Source organism: Somniosus microcephalus, chromosome 4 (genome assembly GCF_052327205.1).
Source record: "Somniosus microcephalus isolate GS21.2 chromosome 4, FLI_Smic_1.0, whole genome shotgun sequence".
In the NCBI taxonomy this organism is placed as follows: domain Eukaryota; kingdom Metazoa; phylum Chordata; class Chondrichthyes; order Squaliformes; family Somniosidae; genus Somniosus; species Somniosus microcephalus.
Genome location: NC_140990.1, coordinates 101,521,090 through 101,544,182, shown reverse-complemented (window position 1 = coordinate 101,544,182; position 23,093 = coordinate 101,521,090). Strand labels below are relative to the sequence as shown.

Sequence of the window (23,093 nt, the reverse complement as noted above, 5' to 3'; positions counted from 1 at the left end):
TTGGAATCCCCATGTACAGTTCCAGGGTTGGAATCCCCATGTACAGTCCCATGGTTGGAATCCCCATGTACAGTCCCAGGGTTGGAATCCCCATGTACAGTCCCAGGGTTGGAATCCCCATGTACAGTCCCAGGGTGAGAATTCCCATGTACAGTTCCAGGGTTAGAATCCCCGTGTACAGTCCCATGTTTAGAATCCCCATGTACAGTCCCAGGTTTAGAATCCCCATGTACAGTCCCAGGGTTAGAATCCCCATGTACAGCCCCAGGTTTAGAATCCCCATGTACAGTCCCAGGTTTAGAATCTGCATGTACAGTTCCAGGGTTGGAATCCGCATGTACAGTCCCAGGGTGGGAATCCCCATGTACAGTCCCAGGTTTAGAATCCGCATGTACAGTCCCAGGTTTAGAATCCGCATGTACAGTCCCAGGTTTAGAATCCCCATGTACAGTCCTAGGGTTAGAATACACGTATGCAGCCTCAGGGCTGGAATCCCCATGTACAGCCCCAAGGCTGGAATCCTCATGTGCAGTCCCAGGGCTGGGATCCCCATATACTGTCACAGGGTTGGAATCCCCAAGTACAGTCCCAGGGTTGGAATCCCCATGAACAGTCCCAGGCTGGGAATCCCCATGAACAGTCCCAGGGTGGGAATCCCCATGTACTGTCCCAGGGTGGGAATCCCCATGTACAGTCCCAAGTTTAGAATCCGCATGTACTGTCCCAGGTTTAGAATCCGCATTACAGTCCCAGGTTTCGAATCCCCATGTACAAACCCAGGGTGGAAATCCCCATGTACAGTCCCAAGTTTAGAATCCGCATGTACAGTCAAAGGTTTAGAATCCGCATGTACATTCCCAGGTTTAGAATCCCCATGTACAGTCCCAGAGTCAGAATGCCCATGTCCAGTCCCAGTGTTGGAATCCCCATGTACAATCCCAGGGTTAGAATCCCCATGTACAGTCCCAGGTTTAGAATCCCCATGTACAGTCCCAGGGATGGAATCCCCATGTACAGTCCTAGGGTTAGAATACAGGTATGCAGTCCCAGGGTTGGAATCACCATGTACAGTCCCACCGTTAGAATCACCATATGGAGTCCCAGGCTTAGAATACCCATGTACAGTCCCAGGGCTGGAATCCCCGTGTACAGTCCCAGGGTTGGAATCCCCATGTACAGTCCCAGGGTTGGAATCCCCATGTACAGTCCCAGGGTTGGAATCCCCATGTACAGTCCCAGGGTTGGAATCCCCATGTACAGTCCCAGGGTTGGAATCCCCATGTACAGTCCCAGGGTTGGAATCCCCATGTACAGTCCCAGGGTTGGAATCCCCATGTACAGTCCCAGAGTTGGAATCCCCTTGTACAGTCCCAGCATTGGAATCCCCATGTACAGTCCCAGGGTTAGAATCCCAATGTACACTCCCAGCGTTGAAATCCCCAGGTGCAGTCCCAGGGTTGGAATCCTCATGTACAGTCCCAGGGTTGGATCCCCATGTGCAGTCGCAGGGTTGGAATCCCCATATGCAGTCCCAGGTTTGGAATCCCCATATGCAGTCCCAGGGTTGGAATCCCCGTGTACAGTCCCAGGTTTAGAATCCGCATGTACAGTCCCAGGTTTAGAATCCCCGTGTACAGTCCCAGGTTTAGAATCCCCGTGTACAGTCCCAGGTTTAGAATCCCCGTGTACAGTCCCAGGTTTAGAATCTGCATGTACAGTTCCAGGGTTGGAATCCCCATGTACAGTCCCAGGGTGGGAATCCCCATGTACAGTCCCAGGGTTGGAATCCCCATGTCCAGTCCCAGGGTGGGAATCCCCATGTCCAGTCAATGGATGGAATCCCCATATACAGTCCCAGGGTTAGAATCCCCATGTACAGTCCCAGGGTTAGAATTCCCATGTACCGTCCCAGGGTGGGAATCCCCATGTACCGTCCCAGGCTGGGATTCCCCATGTACAGTCCCAAAGTGGGATTCCCCATGTACAGTCCCAGGTTTAGAATCCGCATGTACAATCCCAGGGTTAGAATCCGCATGTACAGTCCCATGGTTGGAATCCCATGTACAGTCCCAGGGTTAGAATCCCCATGCACAGTCCTAGGGTTAGAATCCCCATGTACAGTTCCAGGGTTAGAATCCCCGTGTACAGTCCCAGGTTTAGAATCCCCATGTACAGTCCCAGGTTTAGAATCTGCATGTACATTTCCAGGGTGGGAATCCCCATGTACAGTCCCAGGGTGGGAATCCCCATGTACAGTCCCAGGGTGGGAATACCCATGTACAGTCCCAGGGTGGGAATACCCATGTACAGTCCCAGGGTTGGAATACCCATGTACAGTCCCAGGGTTGGAATCCCCATGTACAGTCCCAGGGTTGGAATCCCCATGTACAGTCCCAGGGTGGGAATCCCCATGTACGGTCCCAGGTTTAGAATCCGCATGTACAGTCCCAGGTTTAGAATCCCCATGTACAGTCCTCGGGTTAGAATACACGTATGCAGCCCCAGGGCTGGAATCCCCATGTACAGCCCCAGGGCTGGAATCCTCATGTGCAGTCCCAGGGCTGGAATCCCCATGTACAGTCCCAGGGCTGGGATCCCCATATACTGTCACAGGGTTGGAATCCCCATGTACTGTCCCAGGGTCAGAATCCCCATGTACAGTCCCAGGGTCGGAATCCCCATGTACAGTCCCAGGGTTGGAATCCGCATGTACAGTCCCAGGTTTCGAATCCCCATGTACAAACCCAGAGTGGAAATCCCCATGTACAGTCCCAGGATTGGAATCACCATGTACCGTCCCAGGGTGGGAATCCCCATGTACAGTCCCAGGGTGGGATTCCCCATGTACAGTCCCAGGGTGGGATTCCCCATGTACAGTCCCAGGGTGGGATTCCCCATGTACAGTCCCAGGTTTAGAATCCGCATGTACAGTCCCAGGTTTAGAATCCGCATGTACAGTCCCAGGATTAGAATCCCCATGTACAGTTCCAGGGTTGGAATCCCCATGTGCAGTCCCAGGGTTGGAATCCCCATGTACGGTTCCAGGGTTGGAATCCCCATGTACAGTCCCATGGTTGGATTCCCCTTGTACAGTCCCAGGGTTGGAATCCCCATGTACAGTCCCAGGGTTAGAATTCCCATGTACAGTTCCAGGGTTAGAATCCCCATGTACAGTTCCAGGGTTGGAATCCCCATGTACAGTCCCAGGGTTAGAATTCCCATGTACAGTCCCATGTTTAGAATCCCCATGTACAGTCCAAGGTTTAGAATCCCCATGTACAGTCCCAGGGTTAGAATCCCCATGTACAGTCCCAGGTTTAGAATCCGCATGTACAGTCCCAGGTTTAGAATCCGCATGTACAGTCCCAGGTTTAGAATCCCCATGTACAGTCCCAGGTTTAGAATCCCCATGTACAGTCCCAGGGTTAGAATCCCCGTGTACAGTCCCATGTTTAGAATCCCCATGTACAGTCCCAGGTTTAGAATCCCCACGCGCAGTCCCAGGTTTAGAATCCCCACGCACAGTCCCAGGGTTGGAATCACCATGTACACTCCCAGGGCTGGTATCCCCCTGTACAGTCCCAGGGCTGGAATCCCCGTGTACAGTCCCAGGGCTGGAATCCCCGTGTACAGTCCCAGGGTTGGAATCCCCGTGTACAGTCCCAGGGTTGGAATCCCCATGTACAGTCCCAGCATTGGAATCCCCATGTACAGTCCCAGGTTTAGAATCCCAGTGTACACTCCCAGGGTTGAAATCCCCAGGTACAGTCCCAGGGTTGGAATCACCATGTACACTCCCAGGGCTGGTATCCCCCTGTACAGTCCCAGGGCTGGAATCCCCATGTACAGTCCCAGGGTTGGAATCCGCATGCACAGTCCCAGGGTTGGAATCCGCATGTACGGTTCCAGGGTTGGAATCCCCATGTACAGTCCCATGGTTGGATTCCCCTTGTACAGTCCCAGGGTTGGAATCCCCATGTACAGTCCCTGGGTTGGAATCCCCATGTACAGTCCCAGGGTTGGAATCCGCATGCACAGTCTCAGGGTTAGAATCCCCATCTGCAGTCCCAGGGTTGGTATCCCCATGCACAGTCCCAGGGTTGGTATCCCCATGCACAGTCTCAGGGTTGGTATCCCCATGTACAGTCCCAGGGTTGGAATCCCCATGTACAGTCTCAGGGTTAGAATCCCCATCTGCAGTCCCAGGGTTGGTATCCCCATGCACAGTCCCAGGGTTGGTATCCCCATGCACAGTCTCAGGGTTGGTATCCCCATGTACAGTCCCAGGGTTGGAATCCGCATGCACAGTCTCAGGGTTAGAATCCCCATCTGCAGTCCCAGGGTTGGTATCCCCATGCACAGTCCCAGGGTTGGTATCCCCATGCACAGTCCCAGGGTTGGTATCCCCATGCACAGTCCCAGGGTTGGAATCACCATGTACAGCCCCAGGGTTGGAATCCCCATGCACAGTACCAGGGTTGAAATCCCCAGCTACAGTCCCAGGGATGGAATCCCCATATACAGTCCCAGGGTTGGAATCCCAATGTACACTCCCAGGCTTGAAATTCCCAGGTACAGTCCCACGGTTGGAATCCCTGTGTACAGTCCCAGGGTTAGAATCCCAATTTACACTCCCCAGGTTAGAATCCCCATGTACAGTCCCCAGGTTAGAATCACCATCTACAGTCCCAGGTTTAGAATCCCCATGTACAGTCCCAGGGTTGGAATCCCCATGTACAGTCCCAGGTTTAGAATCCCCGTGTACAGTTCCAGGGTTAGAATCCCCGTGTACAGTCCCAGGGTTGGAATCCCCATGTGCAGTCCCAGGGCTGGAATCCCCATGTGCAGTCCCAGGGTTGGAATCCCCATGTACAGTCCCAGGGTTGGAATCCCCATGTGCAGTCCCAGGGTTGGAATCCCCATGTCCAGTCCCAGGGTTGGAATCCCCATGTACAGTCCCAGGGTTGGAATCCCCATGTGCAGTCCCAGGGCTGGAATCCCCATGTGCAGTCCCAGGGTTAGAATCCCCGTGTACAGTCCCAGGGCTGGAATCCCCATGTGCAGTCCCAGGGCTGGAATCCCCATGTGCAGTCCCAGGGCTGGAATCCCCATGTGCAGTCCCAGGGCTGGAATCCCCATGTCCAGTCCCAGGGTTGGAATCCCCATGTACAGTCCCAAGGCTGAAATTCTCGCGTAGGGTCCCGGGGCTGGCACCCCCGCGCGGGGCCCCCCGGGGCTGGCACCCCCGCGCGGGGCCCGGCATCCATCCGTTTTCCAATGAGCTTGGTCCCCAGCACATGCTCACTGTAAAACCCAAGTCAAGGGCAATCCCAGCCTGCCCACTCTGAACCTGGTTTGCTGTTCCTCTGTGCCCAGCACTGCCTCCACCCCCGGCTCACGGAAGTGGAATTTCAGCCTCAGTGTTACAATTTCCTTAGTTACAGGCTGTTGAGAGGAATAATTCAATCTGAGACCGAGCTATGTGATTGGTTCAGTCTGTCATAGGAACAGGAGTGGCCCAGGATTAATCCTGTCTGCATATCCTCCCCTCCTAATACCCTGTAAAAGCTGTTTACAAAAGTCATCACCGTAATTGAGTGCAGGAGGAGGCCATTCAGCCCATCGAGCCTGTTCCCTCATTCAATTAGATCCTGGCTGATCTTTATCTTAGCTCCATCTACCCGCCTTGGTTCCGTAACCCTTAGTACCCTTGACTAACAAAAATCTAGCACACTCACTTTTGAGATTTTCAATTGACCCCCAGCCGTGGCAGTTTTTGGGGGAGAGAGTTCCAGATTTCCAGTACCCTTTGTGTGAAGAAGTGCTTCCTGACATCACCCCTGAACGGCCTGGCTCTGATTTTAAGGTTATGTCCCCCTTGCTGTGGATTCCCCCACCAGAGGAAATAGTTTCTCTCTGTTTACCCGATCAACTCCTTTAATCATCTTAAACACCTCAATTAGATCACCGCTTAATCTTCAATATTCAAGGGAATAGACGCCTAGTCTGTGCAACCTGTCTTCATAATTTACAAAAGTCATCACTGTCGGTACAGGATAGAAATTCCAAACAGACGGTTCTAGTTTCTCTGGAACATTCTTTCCTCTCTCGCCCCTCGTAATCTGTAAATCCCCCATCCCACACACTCCGCCTCCTCCCCACATCCTCGTTGTTTGAAATCCAGATTCATCGCAGGCTCGGATTTTTCTCCCTTTCTCTCCTGAAGGCGCTGTGTGATGGTGGGGTTCGGTCCCAGTCACTGTTTGCCCTCCAGTACCTTGCCGAGTGGTAATTCTGAGCTGTGAGCCTATAATGAAGGCGCTGTGTGATGGTGGGGTTCGGTCCCAGTCACTGTTTGCCCTCCAGTACCTTGCCGAGTGGTAATTCTGAGCTGTGAGCCGATACTGAAGGTGCTGTGTGATGGTGGGGTTCGGCCCCAGTCTGTGAGCTGATGCTGAAGGTGCTGTGTGATGGTGGTGTTCAGCCCCAGTCACTGTTTACTAGTCGGGTATAGCAAGGATCAGTGCTTGGGCCTCCGCTATTTACAATCTATATCATTGACTTCGATGAAGGGATCGAGTGTAATGTATCCAAGTTTGCTGATGATACAAAGCTAGGTGGGACAGTAAGCTGTGAGGAGGACACAAAGAGCCTTCAAAGGGATATAGACAGGACAAGTGAGTGGACAAGAATGTGGCAGATGGAATATAATGTGGAGAAATGTGAAGTTATCCACTCTGGTGGGAAAAATGGAAAAGCAGAATATTTTTTAAATGGTAAGAGACTCGGAAATGTTGGTATTCAGAGGGACCTGTGTGTCCTTGTACACGAATCACAGAAAGTTAACCTGCAGGTACAGCAAACAAATGGTAAGTTAGCTTTTATTACAAATGCATTGGGGTATAAGAGTAAAGAATTCTTCCTGCAATTATATAGGTCCTTGGTGAGACCACACCTGGAGTACTGTGGACAGTTCTGGTACTCTCAGAATGCTGTTAGGTGAGGAGTTCCAGGATTTTCACCTAGCGACGAGTAGGAACGGCGATATATGCCCAAGTCAGGATAGTGTGTGACTTGGAGGGGAACTGGGAGGTGATGGTGTTCCCATGCACCTGCTGCCCTTGTCCTTCTAGGTGGTGGAGCGTGTTTGGGAAGTGCTGTCAAAGTTCTAGTCGAGTTGCAGATGTATAAAGTCACTCCTTCACCCCTCCTCCTCCCACCTCACTCTCTCTCCTCTCATAGAGGCCAGAGTCTTGTGTAGGCCCAGACCGGGTGGCGGGTTCCCTTCCCTGAAGGACATTAGTGAACCAGTTGGGTTTTTATGACAATCTGGCAGCTTTCATGGTCACTTTTTTCTAGTGCCGGCCCCACAAATTCCCAGATTCATTCAGCTCAATTTCACAACTTGTCTTTTTGTTTTTGTGAATTCTCTCTCACCCTCCCTTTTTCCTGTTTTAAATTCATTTTGCAGGGTGTTAGAAGGGTAGGATTTGCAGACGGGAAACTCAAACCAAACATCACTTCAAGATCTGACAGTCGCTCAATTCATCAGGACCTTTGAACATGGAAGCAGAAAGCACCGTTCAGAGCGGGGAGAAACCGTACACGTGTTCTGTGTGCAGACGAGGCTTCAGCCGATCCTCTGGCCTTTCGAGACACAAGCGCAGTCACACCAGGGAGAAACCTTGTAAATGTGGGGACTGTGGGAAGCGATTCAGCTACCCATTTCAGCTGGAAACTCATCGACGCGTTCACACTGGAGAGAGGCCGTTCACCTGCTCCGTGTGTGGGAAGGGATTCACGAGTTCATCTCAGCTGCTGCAGCACTGGCAAGTTCACACTGACGAGAAACCTTTTGAATGCCTGGACTGCGGGAAGTGCTTTAAATTTTCCGGGGAACTGACATGCCATCAACGTGTTCACACTGACGAGAGACCATTCAGGTGCTCTCACTGTGGGTCTGGGTTCAGGCAATCATCTCACCTCACTGCACACCAGCGCACTCACACTGGGGAGAGACCGTTCATCTGCTCCGAGTGTGGGAAGGGATTCACTCGGTCTTCCCACCTGCTGGAACATCAGCGAGTTCACACCGGGGAGAGGCCGTTCATCTGCTCTGAGTGTGGGAAGGGATTCAGGTGTTCATCCGATCTGCTGGAACACCAGCGCACTCACACTGGGGAGAGGCCGTTCACCTGCTCCGAGTGTGGGAAAGGATTCACTCGGTCTTCCAACCTTCTGACACACCAGCGAGTTCACACCGGGGAGAGACCGTTCACCTGCTCCGAGTGTGGGAAGGGATTCACTCAGTCATCCAACCTGCTGAAACACCAGCGAGTTCACAAGTGACAGCAGGGGTTGGATTCTGATGTTTTTGCTGCTGTTAATCACATCCCGGACTGAACCATGTTCATTCTGATGTAAGGGGTTTTAGATCGCAGAGGTTTCCCTCTCTAGAGGCCTCTCTCTCTTGCACAGTAAAACCGTGAGTGGTTCGACCCACTCGCCCCTTAGATTCTGTACTCTGGACTTTGGGGCAGGAACTGCAATGTAGAGAAAACTCTTATAGACCAAGTTTAATTAAACTAAATGGAATTTTATTGCATAATGTAAAACAAATCAAATGCAAGCAAATAAGAGGGTACATGGGAGGGAAAAACACAAACAAATCATAATGACACAATACTAACTAAGGCAAATACAGGCATATTATACTCTACAAAGATCATCATGAAATGGGGAAACACACAGAACATCGAGGGAGAACATCGAGGGACAACAACTCATGTTAATTATACCCTTAAATGTCCACCCCCTTAAACCTATCTAGATCCGATTATGAAGGGCCAGAAACATGCTCACCAATCCAATGGGAAAAGTATAGAGTTTTGAAGTTTTGTGTTTTGATCCTTTCAGGCGTCCTGTCTCCACGTGGTTAGTGGAGCCCCAGCGAGCTGCGCCACATCTCTCTCCTGAGGTGGGGGTCGGGGACGGCTGGACACAGGCTGGCCTGGATGTTGGCGGGGTCGGGGATCGTCTGCTCGACCCTGGTCAGAGGAGCCTCGGGCTGGCCCCCATAGTTTCTTCTGTAGTTTTTTGTTGTCTCTTCTCCCGAGCCGGAGTGGGTCGATGGCCTCCCGTTTCGTCAACGGCCCGGGATTGGTCGATGATCTCCCGATGTTTTACCCCGGGGCGGGACGCCGGCTCGAACCGTCTTCTCCTTCTTCTGGCGATGATGCCACCGATACGATGGTAGCACCACGATGACTGCTTTTTCTTTCTACCCCCGGGTTCCCAGATATACTTCTCATCAGAAGCCCTTATCTCGTGCCAAATCAGGTTAGTCTTTTGTTTTAATTTTGGCGGGCTGGGAGCACAACGGGGTAGTTATTATATTTTAAACTGTTCTTGGATGGCCGGTAAGGGGCCATCTGTGGTCTGGAATGACCTTCATTGTTTTTAATGTCCTGGTGATGTCATTAACGGGTCCTTGATGCTCTTCTCATGAATATGAAACTGTTCCTTTTTGTCTGGGTAAACATTTAGGATGGCCTTCATCTACAGGCCGATCTTGACTGGATCTGCATCCAATCTATATGTATATGTGGGTGTCTGGTTTCGTTCTCTCAGAAACGGCTTCTGGAACTTACTGTGGGCTGAATCCACAAACCTGTCTGAGGACTGCAGGAACCATTTTAAAGTGTACCAATAAGTTGGTCACGGGGTCTGGTGGCCATTTTGAATGCCCCTTTTTCCTAGGCTTTTAAAACAGTCTTTAAAATCATGGCCTCTTCTGCCATTCGACCCTTTATAATATAAAGTTCAATTTTGCAAATCCTACACTGACAGTTGGGGTTTGTTTCTGCTGATGTTAATAACCCCTGTAACTGGGCTGGAGTTTAATATTCTGGATATCTGTCAAATAAATCAGTTTGCTTTAAACACATTGTTGTGGATTTTTGTCGTTCCCAGCTGAGTGTTTAGCATCACCTGACTGGAGCTCAGAAAGGACAATCTGGGTAGAGGATCGTACGGCGGGAACAGAACGACAGCCTGGATACGGTCCTTCAGGGCCACACTGAGGGGCAAATGGCACTTTGGTCTTTCTCGTCTCTCTTCACTGACACCAATGTCCCCGTGCAGGTTAATCTTGAGGCCTGTAAGGAATGTGTCCCAGCCGCTCTCTCCCATGGGTCAGAGCTCCTAGGCACGGAGCAGAAGGCTCCTTTACAACTGTGTTTAGAGTCAAGAAGAACAACGGTGAATGCTGGAAACGTGCTGTCAAATCAGAGATTGGTGTCAAACTGCGATCTGTTCCTGACTGAAAGTGAAACGGCAGGGTTAAGTTTCCATCTATAAATGACTGGTAATTATTCTATGAAGGTTTAACGTGTTCGTAGAATCATAGAATGGTTACAGCACAGAAGGTGGCCATTTGGCCCGTTGAGCCCATGCAAGAACACTTCAGCTAGTCCCACTCCCGCAGCCTTCCCTCGTAGCCCTGCAAATTTTTGTCCTTCAGGTACTCATCCAATTCCTTTTTGAAAGCCACGATTGAATCTGCCTCCACCACCCTTTCAGGCAGTGCATTCCCGATCCTAACCACTCACTGCGTAAAAAGTTTTTCCCCATGTCACCTTTGGTTCTTCTGCCAATCACCTTAAATCTCTGTCTCTGGTTCTCGACCCTTCCGCCAATGGGAACAGTTTCTCTCTATCTACTCTCTCCAGACCCCTCATGATTTTGAACACCTCTATCAAATCTCCTCTCAATCTTCTCTGCTCCAAGGAGAACAACCCCAGCTTCTCCAGTCTATCGAGGTAACTGAAGTCCCTCATTCCTGGAATCATTCTCGTAAATCTTTCCTGCACCTTCTCTAAGGCCTTCACATCCTTCCTGAAGTGTGGTGCCCAGAATTGGACACAGTACTCCAGTTGGGACCGAACCAGGGTTTCATCATCATTTCCACACTTTTGTACTCTATACCTCTATTTATTAAGTCCAGGGTCCCGTAAGCCTTTTTAACTGCTTTCTAAACCTGCCCTGCCATCTTCAAGGATTTGTGCACACATACCCCTAGGTCTCTCTGTTTGTGCACCCACTTTAGGATTGTACCATTTAGTTTACATGTCCTCTCCTCATTCTTTCCACCAAAATATATCACTTCACACTTTTCTGCGTTAAATTTCATCTGCCACGTGTCCGTCCATTTCACCAGCCTGTCTATGTCTTCCTGAAGTCTGTCACTATCCTCCTCACTGTTCACTATACTTACAAGTTTTGTGTCATCTGCAAATTTTGAAATTATGCTCTGTACACCCAAGTCCAAGTCATTAATATATATCAAGAAAAGCAGTGGTCCTAGAACTGACCCCTGGGGAACACCAGTATACCTTCCTCCAGTCCGAAAAACAACCGTTCACCACTACTCTCTGTTTCCTGTCACTTAGCCAATATCGTATCCATGCTGCCACTGTTCCTTTTATTCCATGGGCTTGAACTTTGCTGGTTAGCCTATTATGTGGCACTTTGTCAAACGCCTTTTGGAAATCCATGTTCACCACATCAATCGCATTGCCCTCATCAACCCTCTCTGTTGCCTCATCAAAAAACTCAATCAAGTTGGTTAAACACGATTTGCTTTTAACAAATCCGTGCTGGCTTATCTTAATTAATCCACACATATCCAAGTGACTATTCATTTTGTCCCTGATTACTGTTTCTAAAAAAATTCCCCACTACCAAGGTTAAACATGGAAGATAGGAGCAGGAGTAGGCCATTCGGCCCCTCGAGCCTGTTCCGCCATTTAATGAGATCATGGCTGATCATCCAAATTCAGTACCCTATCCCTGCTTTCTCCCCATATCCCTTGATCCCTTGAGCCTTAAGAAATATATCTAACTCCTTCTTGAATATATTTAATAAGTTGGCCTCATCTGCCTTCTGTGGTAGAGAATTCCACAGGTTCACCAGTCTCTGGGTGAAGAAATTCCTCCTCATCTCAGTCCTAAATGGCTTACCGCTTACCCTTAGACTGTGACCCCTGGTTCTGGACTCCCCAGCCATCGGGAACATCCTTCCTGCATCTAGTCTGTCTAGTCCTGTTAGAATTTTATAAGTTTCAATGAGATCCCCTCTCATTCTTCTAAACTCCAGCGAATATAAGTCTAATCGACCCAATCTCTCTTCATACGTCATTCCTGCCATCCCAAGTATCAGTCTGGTGAATCTCCGCTGCACTCCCTCCATGGCAAGAACATCCTACCTCAGATAAGGCGACCAAAACTGCACACAATACTCAAGGTGTGGTCTCACCAAGGCCCTGTACAACTGCAGCAAGACATCCTTGTTCCTGTACTCTAATCCTCTCGCTATGAAGGCCAACATACCATTTGCCTTAACCGCCTGCTGCACCTGTATGCTTACCTTCAGCGACTGGTGCACAAGGGCACCACAGTCTCATTGCACTTCCCCTTTTCCCAATCTATTGCCATTCAGATAATAATCTGTCTTCCTGTTTTTGCCACCAAAGTGGACAACCTTGCATTTATCCACATTATACTGCATCTGCCCATTCACCCAACCTGTCCAAATCATACTGTAGTTTCTCTGCACCCTCCTCACAGCACACATGCCCACCCAGCTTTATGTCGTCTGCAAACTTGGAGATATTACATCTAGTTCCCTCGTCTAGATCATATTAATATATATTGGCCCAGAAATTCGGGTCGGGGGCTTCCCGCGGGCATAAGCCCCCGACCTGCAATTACCTTGCTCGCCGGCAGTTGAGCTGTGGGCCCGGGTGGAATTCCGATCCGGGGCCTGGCCCAGCTGCCGGCGCGCTGTGCTTGCGTGTCCCAGGGGCGTAGTTAGTGCGATGCGTCCTCTGGGATCACGTGAGCCATGGGCAGCCAATCGGAGGAGGGAAAAGCCCATTCATAAGATTGACAGGAAGACCTATCAACTCTTATAAATACTACGGGCCCCAAAATAGCAGTAAACCTTCAAATAATTTTTTTTTTTAAATCACACTTTTTAAATAAACTGTAAATTACATTAAATAACTATTTTAAACAATAATTTAAATTTTTGAAAAAAATAATTTATATTCTAACGGGGCTAAAAATAAACTTACCTTTAAAGTATTTAAAAATAATAAACTTGTGGAAAAAATGTTTTAATTTTAATTAATTGACCACTTACCTTGCAAAAAGCAGGCCTTACGCCTGCTTTTTAAATGTGTAAATCCTGCAGGCTTACCCTCCGGGAAAACCTGTTTTAAAAAAAAAAAGAAAACCTGTAAAAAAAAACTAAGTTCAAAGCGCATGCGCAGCCTCCCCTGCACACGCGCTCGACCTCTGAACCCCTTTGTTCAGAGGATCGGCAGTGCCGGTTTCCCGCGCATGCGCAGTGCATGCAGAAAACCGGCACTTCCATTCGGCCTACGGGTGAGTACCCCGTGCGTACTCACCCGTGGAGACTCGAATTTCTGGGCCATTGTGAATAGCTGGGGTCCTAGCACCGATCCCTGCAGTACCCCACTAGTCACTGCCTGCCACTCGGAAAAAGATACGTTTATTCCAACTCTTTGCTTCCTGTCTGCCAACCAGTTCTCTATCCAAGTCAGTACCTTACCCCCAATCCCATGTACTTTAACTTTGCATGCCAATCTCTTATGCAGCACCTTATCGAAAGCCTTCTGAAAGTCCAAATACACCACATCCACTGGTTCTACCTTATCTATTGTACCAGTTACATCCTCAAAATATTCCAGTAGATTAGTCAAACATGATTTACCTTTTGTAAATCCATGTTGACTTTGTCCGATCCTGTCACTGTTTTCCAAGTGCTCTGCTATTACATCTTTTATAATAGACTCTAGTTCAAGTGACTGGCCTGTAGTTGCTGGATTTATCCTTACACCCTTTTTTGAACAATGGTGTAACATTTGCAATTCTCCAGTCCTCTGGCACCACTCCCATATCTAAGGAGGATTGGAATTATGGCCAGTACCTCTGCGATTTCCACTCTCAATTCCCTCAGCATCCGAGGCTGCATCCCATCCACTCCTGGTGATTTATCTACTTTAAGTACAGCCAGTCTTTCTAATACCTTGTGTGATAATAATAATAACTTCCCGGAAGTTATTATTATTATCACATTCTTCCCTCCTGCAGGATTAGGAGGCTGTGGTCTACCTTTTGGTCCGCAGCCGCCGAACAAGGAAGAGTCGCACCCGTTTGGATTCCCGTCGTAGAGGGTCGCTGGTCCGCTTACATGCGGTTCGCCATTGGTCAGAGTCTGTGTGGCCTGGATTGCCCTGTGAAGGGTCGGGGAGATCATGGCTTCGAGTACGAGCCCCAATAGGTTCAAAGTCGGACTGCCTCTGTTCAGAGGGAGGTGCAGAGCTGGTCTGTGGTGGATCAGTACTTTCATGCGCGGTACTGGGAGGGTCGCAACCTTGAGTACGGGGTTCTACCGGCACCAAGCTAGTACTGCACTAGCACTGAACAGTCCAGTATTGTAAGAGGCTTCTACCAGAGGCATGGTAAAGACCTCTCTTGTATATAGTGTGTTTATAAGTTACTTAAAGCTTACTTTAAAGTTACTTGATGGTAAGACTCCTTTTTCTTACATCACCTTGTCTATGAATTTTTATCCTATCAAATATCTCCACTACCTCCTCCTTTACTATGTCTATGGCAGGATCATCTTCCTTGGTGAAGACAGATGCAAAGTACTCATTTAGTACCTCAGCCATACCCTCTTCCTCCATGCATAGGTCTCCTTTATGGTCCCGAATCGGCCCCAACCCTCCTCTTTCTACCCGTTTACTATTTATATGCCTGCAGAAGACTTTTGGATTACCTTTTATGTTGGCTGCCATTCTATTCTCATACCCTCTCTTTGCCCCTCTTAGGTTCTTTTTCACTTCTCCTCTGACCTTTCTATATTTAGCCTGATTCTCAGATGTATTTGCAACCTGACATCTGTCATACGCGCTCTTTTTCTGCTTCACCTTATTCTCTATCTCTTTCATCATCCAGGGAGCCCTGACTTTAGTTGCCCTGTCTTTCCCCCTTGTGGGAATGTACCTCAACTGTACCTGAACTATTTCCTCTGTAAAGGCAGCCCATTGTTCCATCACAGTTTTGCTGCTAATCTTTGATTCCAGTTTACCCGGGCCAGATCCGTTCTCATCCCACTGAAATTGGCCTTCCCCCAGTGAAAGATTTTTACTCTAGATTGCTCCCTGTCCTTTTCCAGAGCTAATCTAAACCTTATGATACTATGATCACTGTTCCCTAAATGTTCACCTACTGGCAGTTGCTCCACTCGACCTACCTCATTCCCCAGAACCAGATCCAGCAATGACTCCTCCATCGTTGGGCCGGAAACGTACTGATCAAGAAAGTTCTCCTCAACACACTTCAGAAATTCTTCCCCTTCTCTGCCCTTAAAACTATTACAATCCCTGTCTAGATTGGGATAGTTGAAGTCCCCCATTATCACTACTCTATAGTTCTTGCACCTCTCTGTAATTTATCTGCAAATTTGCTGCTCTATATCTTTCCCACTATTTGGTGGTCTATAGAATACACCTAGTAGTGTAATGGCAGTACAGTCCCAGGGTTAGAATCCCCATGTACAGTCCCAGGGCTGGAATCCTCATGTACAGTCCCAGGGCTGGAATCCCCATGTACAGTCCCAGAGCAGGAATTCCCATGTACAGTCCCAGGGTGAGAATCCCCATGTAAAGTGCCAGTGTTGGAATCCCCATGTACAGTCCCAGGTTTAGAATCCCCATGTACAGTCCCAGGGTTAGAATTCCCATGTACAGTCCCAGGGTTGGAAACCCCATGTATTGTCCCAGGGTTAGAATTCGCATGTACAGTGCCAGGTTCAGAATCCCCGTGTACAGTCCCAGGGTTAGAATCCCCATGTACAGTCCCAGGGTTAGAATCCCCATGTACAGTCCCAGAGTTGGAATCCCCGTGTACAGTGCCAGGTTTAGAATCCCCGTGTACAGTCCCAGGGTTAGAATCCCCATGTACAGTCCCAGGGTTAGAATCCCCATGTACAGTCCCAGGGTTAGAATTCCCATGTACAGTCCCAGGGTTGGAATCCCCATGTACAGTCGCAGGGTTGGAATCCCCATGTACAGTCGCAGGGTTAGAATCCCCATGTACAGTCCCAGTGTTGGAATCCCCATGTACAGTCCCAGAGCAGGAATCCCCATGTACAGTCCCAGGGTTGGAACCTCCATGTACAGTCCCAGGGATGTAATCCCCATGTATTGTCCCAGGGATGGAATCCCCAAGTACAGTCCCAGGGTTAGAATCCCTATGTACAGTCCCAGAGTTGGAATCCCCGTGTACAGTCCCAGGGTTAGAATCCCCATGTACAGTCCCAGGGTTAGAATCCCCATGTACAGACCCAGGGTTGGAATCCCCAGGTACAGTCCCAGGGTTAGAATCCCCATGTACAGTCCCAGGGTTGGAATCCCCATGTACAGTCGCAGGGTTAGAATCCCCATGTACAGTCCCAGTGTTGGAATCCCCATGTACAGTCCCAGAGCAGGAATCCCCATGTACAGTCGCAGGGTTAGAATCCCCATGTACAGTCCCAGGGTTAGAATCCCCATGTACAGTCCCAGGGTTGGAACCTCCATGTACAGTCCCAGGGTTGTAATCCCCATGTATTGTCCCAGGGATGGAATCCCCATGTACAGTCCCAGGGTTAGAATCTCCGTGTACAGTCCCAGAGTTGGAATCCCCGTGTACAGTCCCAGGGTTAGAATCCCCATGTACAGTCCCAGGGTTAGAATCCCCATGTACAGTCCCAGGGTTGGAATCCCCATGTACAGTCCCAGGGTTGGAATCCCCATGTACAGTCCCAGGGTTGGAATCCCCATGTACAGTCCCAGGGTTGGAATCCCCATGTACAGACCCAGGGTTGGAATCCCCAGGTACAGTCCCAGGGTTGGAATCCCCATGTACAGTCCCATGTTTAGAATCCCCATGTAAATTCACAGGGTTGGAATCCCCATGTACAGTCCCAGGGTTAGAATCCCCATGTACAGTCCCAGGGTTGGAATCCCCGTGTACAGTCCCAGGGTTAGAATCCCCATGTAAATTCGCAGGGTTGGAATCCCCATGTACAGTCCCAGGGTTAGAATCCCCATGTACAGTCCCAGGGTTGGAATCCCCATGTATTGTCCCAGGGTTAGAATCCACATGTACAGTCCCAGGGTTAGATTCCCCATGTACAGTCCCAGGTTTAGTATCCCCATGTACAGTCCCAGAGTTGGAATCCCCGTGTACAGTGCCAGGTTTAGAATCCCCGTGTACAGTCCCAGGGTTAGAATCCCCATGTACAGTCCCAGGGTTAGAATCCCCATGTACAGTCCCAGGGTTAGAATTCCCATGTACAGTCCCAGGGTTGGAATCCCCATGTACAGTCGCAGGGTTAGAATCCCCATGTACAGTCCCAGGGTTAGAATCCCCATGTACAGTCCCAGGGTTGGAACCTCCATGTACAGTCCCAGGGTTGGAATCCCCATGTACAGTCCCAGGGTTAGAATCCCCATCCACATTCGCAGGGTTGGAATCCCCCTGTACATACCCAGGGTTGGAATCCCCATGTGCAGTCCCAGGGTTGGAATCCCCGTGTACAGTCCCAGGGTTAGAATCCCCATGTACAGTCCCAGGGTGGGAATCCCCATGTACAGTCCCAGGGTTAGAATCCCCATCCACATTCGCAGGGTTGGAATCCCCCTGTACATACCCAGGGTTAGAATTCCCTTGTACAGTCCCAGGGTTAGAATCCCCATGTACAGTCCCAGGTTTAGTATCCCCTTGTACAGTCCCAGGGTTAGAATCCCCAGGTACAATCCCAGGTTTGGAATCCCCTTGTACAGTCCCAAGGTTAGAATCCACATGTGCAGTCCCAGGGCTGGAATCACCATGTACAGTCCCAGGGTTGGAATCCCCATGTACAGTCCCAGGGTTGGATTCCCCATGTACAGTCCCAGGGTTGGAATCCCCATGTACAGCCCCAGGGTTAGAATCCCCATGTACAGCACCATTGTTGGAATCCCCATGTACAGCCCCAGGGTTAGAATCCCCATGTACAGCACCATTGTTGGAATCCCCATGTACAGTCACAGGGTTAGAATCCGCAGGTACAGTCCCAGGCTTGGAATCCACATGTGCAGTCCCAGGGTTGGAATCACCATGTACAGCCCCAGGGTTCGTATCTGCATGTACAGTCCCACGTTTAGAATCCCCATGTGCAGTCCCAGTGTAGGAAACCCCTTTTACAGTCACAGCATTAGAATCCCCATGTACAGTCCTAGGTTTTAATCCCCATGTACAGCCCCATGGTTAGAAACCCCTTGTACTTTCCCAGGGTTAGAATACCCATGTGCAGCCCGAGGGTTGTAATACCCATGTACAGTCCCAGGTTTAGAATCTCCATGCACATTCCCAGGGTTCGAATCTCCATGCACAGTCCCATGGTTGGAATACCCATGTACAGACCCAGGTTTGTGATCCCCATGTACAGTACCAGGTTTAGAATCTCCAAGTACCATCCCTCGGTTGGAATCCCCATGTACAGTCCCAGGGTTGGAATCCCCATGTACAGTCCCAGGGTTGGAATCCCCATGTACAGACCCAGGTTTGCAATCCCCCTGTACAGTCCCAGGGCTGAAATCCTCAAGTACAGTTCCTGGGTTGGTATCCCCATGTACGGTCCCTGGGCTGGAATCCCCATGTACAGTCCCACGGCTAGGATCACCATGTACAGTCCCAGATTAGAATCCCCATGTACAGTCCCAGGGTTGGAAACCCCATGTACAGTCCCAGGTTTAGAATCCCCATGTACAGTCCCAGGGTTGGAATTCCCATGAACAGTCACAGGGTTAGAATCCCCATGTACAGTCCCAGGGTTGGAATCCCCATGTAAAGTCGCAGGGTTGGAATCCCCATGTACAGTCCCAGGGTTAGAATCCCCATGTACAGTCCCAGGGTTAGAATCCCCATGTACAGTCCCAGGGTTGGAATCCCCATGTACAGTCCCAGGGTTGGAATCCCCATGTACAGTCGCAGGGCTAGAATCCCCATGTACAGTCCCAGTGTTGGAATCCCCATGTACAGTCCCAGAGCAGGAATCCCCATGTACAGTCCCAGGGTTAGAATCCCCATGTACAGTCCCAGTGTTGGAATCTCCATGTACAGTCCCAGGGTTGGAACCTCCATGTACAGTCCCAGGATTGGAATCCCCATGTATTGTCCCAGGGTTGGAATCCCCATGTACAGTCCCAGGGTTGGAATCCCCATGTACAGTCCCAGGGTTGTAATCTGCATGCACAGTCCCAGGGTTAGAATCTCCATGCACATTCCCAGGGTTAGAATCTCCATGTACAGTCCCAGGGTTAGTATGCCCATATAAAGTCACAGGGTTGGAATCCCATGTGCAATCCCAGGGCTGGAATCCCCATGTGCAGTCCCAGGGCTGGAATACCTATGTACAGTCCCAGGGTTAGAATCCCCATGCATAGTCCCAGGATTGGAATCCCCATGTACAGTCCCAGCGTTAGAATCTCCATGCACAGTCCCAGGGTTAGAATACACATGTGCAGCCCCAGGGTTGCAATCGCCATGCACAGTACCAGGGTTAGAATCTCCCAAGTACAGTCCCAGGGTTGGAATGCCCAAGTGCAGTCCTAGGGTTAGAATCCCCATGTACAGTCCGAGGGTTGGAATCCCCATTTACAGAACCAGGGTTGGAATTCCCAGGATTGGAGTCCCCATGTACAGTCCCAGGGTTAGTATCCCCATGTACAATCTGAGGGTTGGAATCCCCATGTACCGTCCCAGGGTTGGAATCCCCATGTACATTCCTAGGGTTAGAATCCCCATTTCCAGCACCAGTGTTAGAATCCCCATGTACAGTCCCAGGGTTGGAATCCCAATGTACAGTCCCAAGGTTACAATCCACATGTACAGCCCCAGGGTTAGAATCCCCATGTACAGTACCAGTGTTGGAATCCCCATGTACAGTGCCAGGGTTGGAATCCCCATGTACAGTCGCAGGGTTAGAATCCCCAGGTACAGTACCAGTGTTGGAATCCCCATGTACAGTCCCAAGTTTACAATCCCCATGTACAGCCCCAGGTTTAGAATCCCCATGTACAGTCCCAGGGTTGGAATTCCCATGAACAGTCACAGGGTTAGAATCCCCATGTACAGTCCCAGGGTTGGAATCCCCATGTCAAGTCGCAGGGTTGGAATCCCCATGTACAGTCCCAGGGTTAGAATCCCCATGTACAGTCCCAGGGTTGGAATCCCCATGTACAGTCTCAGGGTTGGAATCCCCATGTACAGTCGCAGGGTTAGAATCCCCATGTACAGTCCCAGTGTTGGAATCCCCATGTACAGTCCCAGAGCAGGAATCCCCATGTACAGTCCCAGGGTTAGAATCCCCATGTACAGTACCAGTGTTGGAATCCCCATGTACAGTGCCAGGGTTGGAATCCCCATGTACAGTCGCAGGGTTAGAATCCCCAGGTACAGTACCAGTGTTGGAATCCCCATGTACAGTCCCAAGTTTACAATCCCCATGTACAGCCCCAGGGTGAGAATCCCAATGTACTGTCCCATGGTTAGAATCCCCATGTACAGTAACAGTGATCGAATCCCCATGTACAGTCCCAGTGTTGGAAACCCCTTGTACAGTCACAGCATTAGAATCCCCATGTACCGTCCCAGGTTTGTAATCCCCATGTAGTCTCACCATTGAAATCCGCATGTACAGTCCCAGGGTTAGAATCCCCATCTACAGTCACAGGGTTGGAATCCCCCTGTACATTCCCAGGGCTGGAATCCCTATGTACAGTCCCAGGGTTAGAAACCCCATGTCTACTCCCAGGGTTAGAACCCCATGTACAGTCCCATGGTTAGAATCCACTTATACTTTCCCAGGGTTAGAATTCCCATGTACAGCCCAGGGCTTTAATCCCCATGTACAGTCCCAGGTTTAGAATCTCCATGCACAGTCCCAGGGTTAGAATCTCAATGCACAGTCCCATGGTTGGAAACCCCATGTATAGTCCCAGGGTTAGAATCCCCTTGTACTCTCCCAGGGTTGGAATACCCATGTGCAGCCCCTGGGTTGTAATCCCCATGAACAGTACCAGGGTTAGAATCTCCAAGTACAGTCCCAGGGTTGGAATCCCCATGTACAGACCCAGATTTAGAATCCCCATGAACATTCCCAGGGTTGGACTCCCCATGTACAACCCCAGGGTTAGTATCTGTGGTAAACCACTGTTGTTCACTTCACTGTTGTTCACTTCACTGTTGTTCACTCTTGCCCATTGTTGTACCTGTCTGTGCATGCCTCAGCTGGCTCCACCCATATGCCCTGGTGATATACCTATCAATTCATCCAATGAAAAGCGACGAGTTAAGATAGTAACTATAGGTTTTTATTGGCTAAATAACAGAGCCCACCCTCGTGGGTGATCAGGTCCAACAAGGAGGAATACCAGCCAGTCGACCACCTTTATACCTGGGCAAGCAGGCGGAGTCATGGGCGGAGTCAGCTGTGGTCAGCCCAGGTATAACAGCGTGACAAGAGGTGACCTTGTGTAGTGATACAACAGTGTAAACAGTGATAACCATAGTGTAACGATAGTGAACGATAAAAGTGGTTTACCACATTCACCCCTTGTTTAGATTTGAGTCCGGCGGGGTGAAGTGTGCTACCAGTTCGGGTATGTCAGTCTGTCCGGAGGCCTCGTAAGTTTCTCTGATCGGCGCGGCGGCGGTGATGCAGTATTCGATGTTAATGCTGGTGTCTGCGTGGTCGGCGAAGGCTCGTGGGGTTCCGGCATGCCGTCTACCTGGGGTGGATTTGGGGAAGTGGTGGGGGGTAACGGTGGTGTCTCAGGGGTGCCCGAGGGTGCAAGGTCTCGTAAGGAGACTGTGTCCTCCCGCCCGTCTGGGTATGCCACATAGGCGTACTGGGGGTTGGCGTGCAGGAGGTCCACCCTCTCGACCAGGGGGTCTGTTTTATGGGCCCTCACGTGCTTTCGCAGCAAGACGGGCCCCGGAGAAGTCAGCCATGTTGGTAGCGAGGTTCCCGTAGTCGACTTCCTGGGGAAAACAAACATTCGTTCATGTGGGGTGACGTTAATGGCCGTGCAAAGCAGTGACCGAATGGAGTGCAGCGCTGCCGGGAGGACTTCCTGCCAGCGAGAGGTTGGCAGGCCCTTTGACTTTAAGGCTAAGAGAACGGCCTTCCAGACAGTCGCGTTCTCTCTTTCCACCTGGCCGTTCCCTCGGGGGTTGTAGCTGGTGGTCCTGCTTGCAGCAATGCCTCTCGCTAGTAGGAACTGGCGAAGTTCCTCGCTCATGAAGGATGAGCCCCGGTCGCTATGTATATAGTTCGGGAACCCGAACAAGGCGAAGAGGTCGTTCAGGCATTTGATGACCGTGGTGCTGGTCATGTCTGGGCAGGGGAAGGCAAAGGGGAAACGGGAGTACTCATCAATGATGTTGAGGAAGTACACATTACGGTCAGAGGACGGGAGGGGCCCCTTAAAATCGATGCTCAAGCGCTCGAAGGGGCGGGTGGCCTTGATCAGGCTTGCTCTGTCCGGCCTAAAGAAATGCGGTTTGTATTCGGCACAAGTTTGGCAGTTCCTGGTCATGGTCCTGACCTCCTCGATGGAGTAGGGCAGGTTGCGGGCCTTAATGAAGTGGTAAAGTCTGGTGACCCCGGGGTGGCAGAGGTCGTTGTGGAGGGTCTGCAGTCTATCAATTTGCACGTTGGCGCATGTACTTCATGATAGAGCATCTGGGGGTTCGTTCAGTTTACCAGGTCGGTACAAGATATCATAATCATAGGTGGATAGCTCGATTCTCCACCTCAAGATCTTGTCGTTCTTGATTTTGCCCCTCAGCTTGTTATTAAACATAAAAGCGACTGAACGCTGGTCGGTGAGGAGGGTAAATTGTTTGCCTGCCAGGTAATGCCTCCAGCATCGTACTGCCTCCACGATCGCCTGGGCCTCCTTCTCGAC

At 50.2% G+C, this 23,093-nt stretch overlaps 2 pseudogenes across 1 annotated transcript in view; one reads left to right on the top strand and one right to left on the bottom strand.

The window, feature by feature from the left end:
• LOC147119605 (uncharacterized) overlaps positions 1 to 23,093 on the bottom strand; it is a 183,995-nt pseudogene that overhangs the window by 105,266 nt on the left and 55,636 nt on the right.
• LOC147119606 (uncharacterized) overlaps positions 1 to 23,093 on the top strand; it is an 86,430-nt pseudogene that overhangs the window by 43,385 nt on the left and 19,952 nt on the right. The window contains exon 2 of the transcript XR_015078048.1: positions 7,472 to 8,337. The product of XR_015078048.1 is annotated as an uncharacterized LOC147119606 (transcript). The remainder of the gene's footprint in view (positions 1 to 7,471; positions 8,338 to 23,093) is intronic.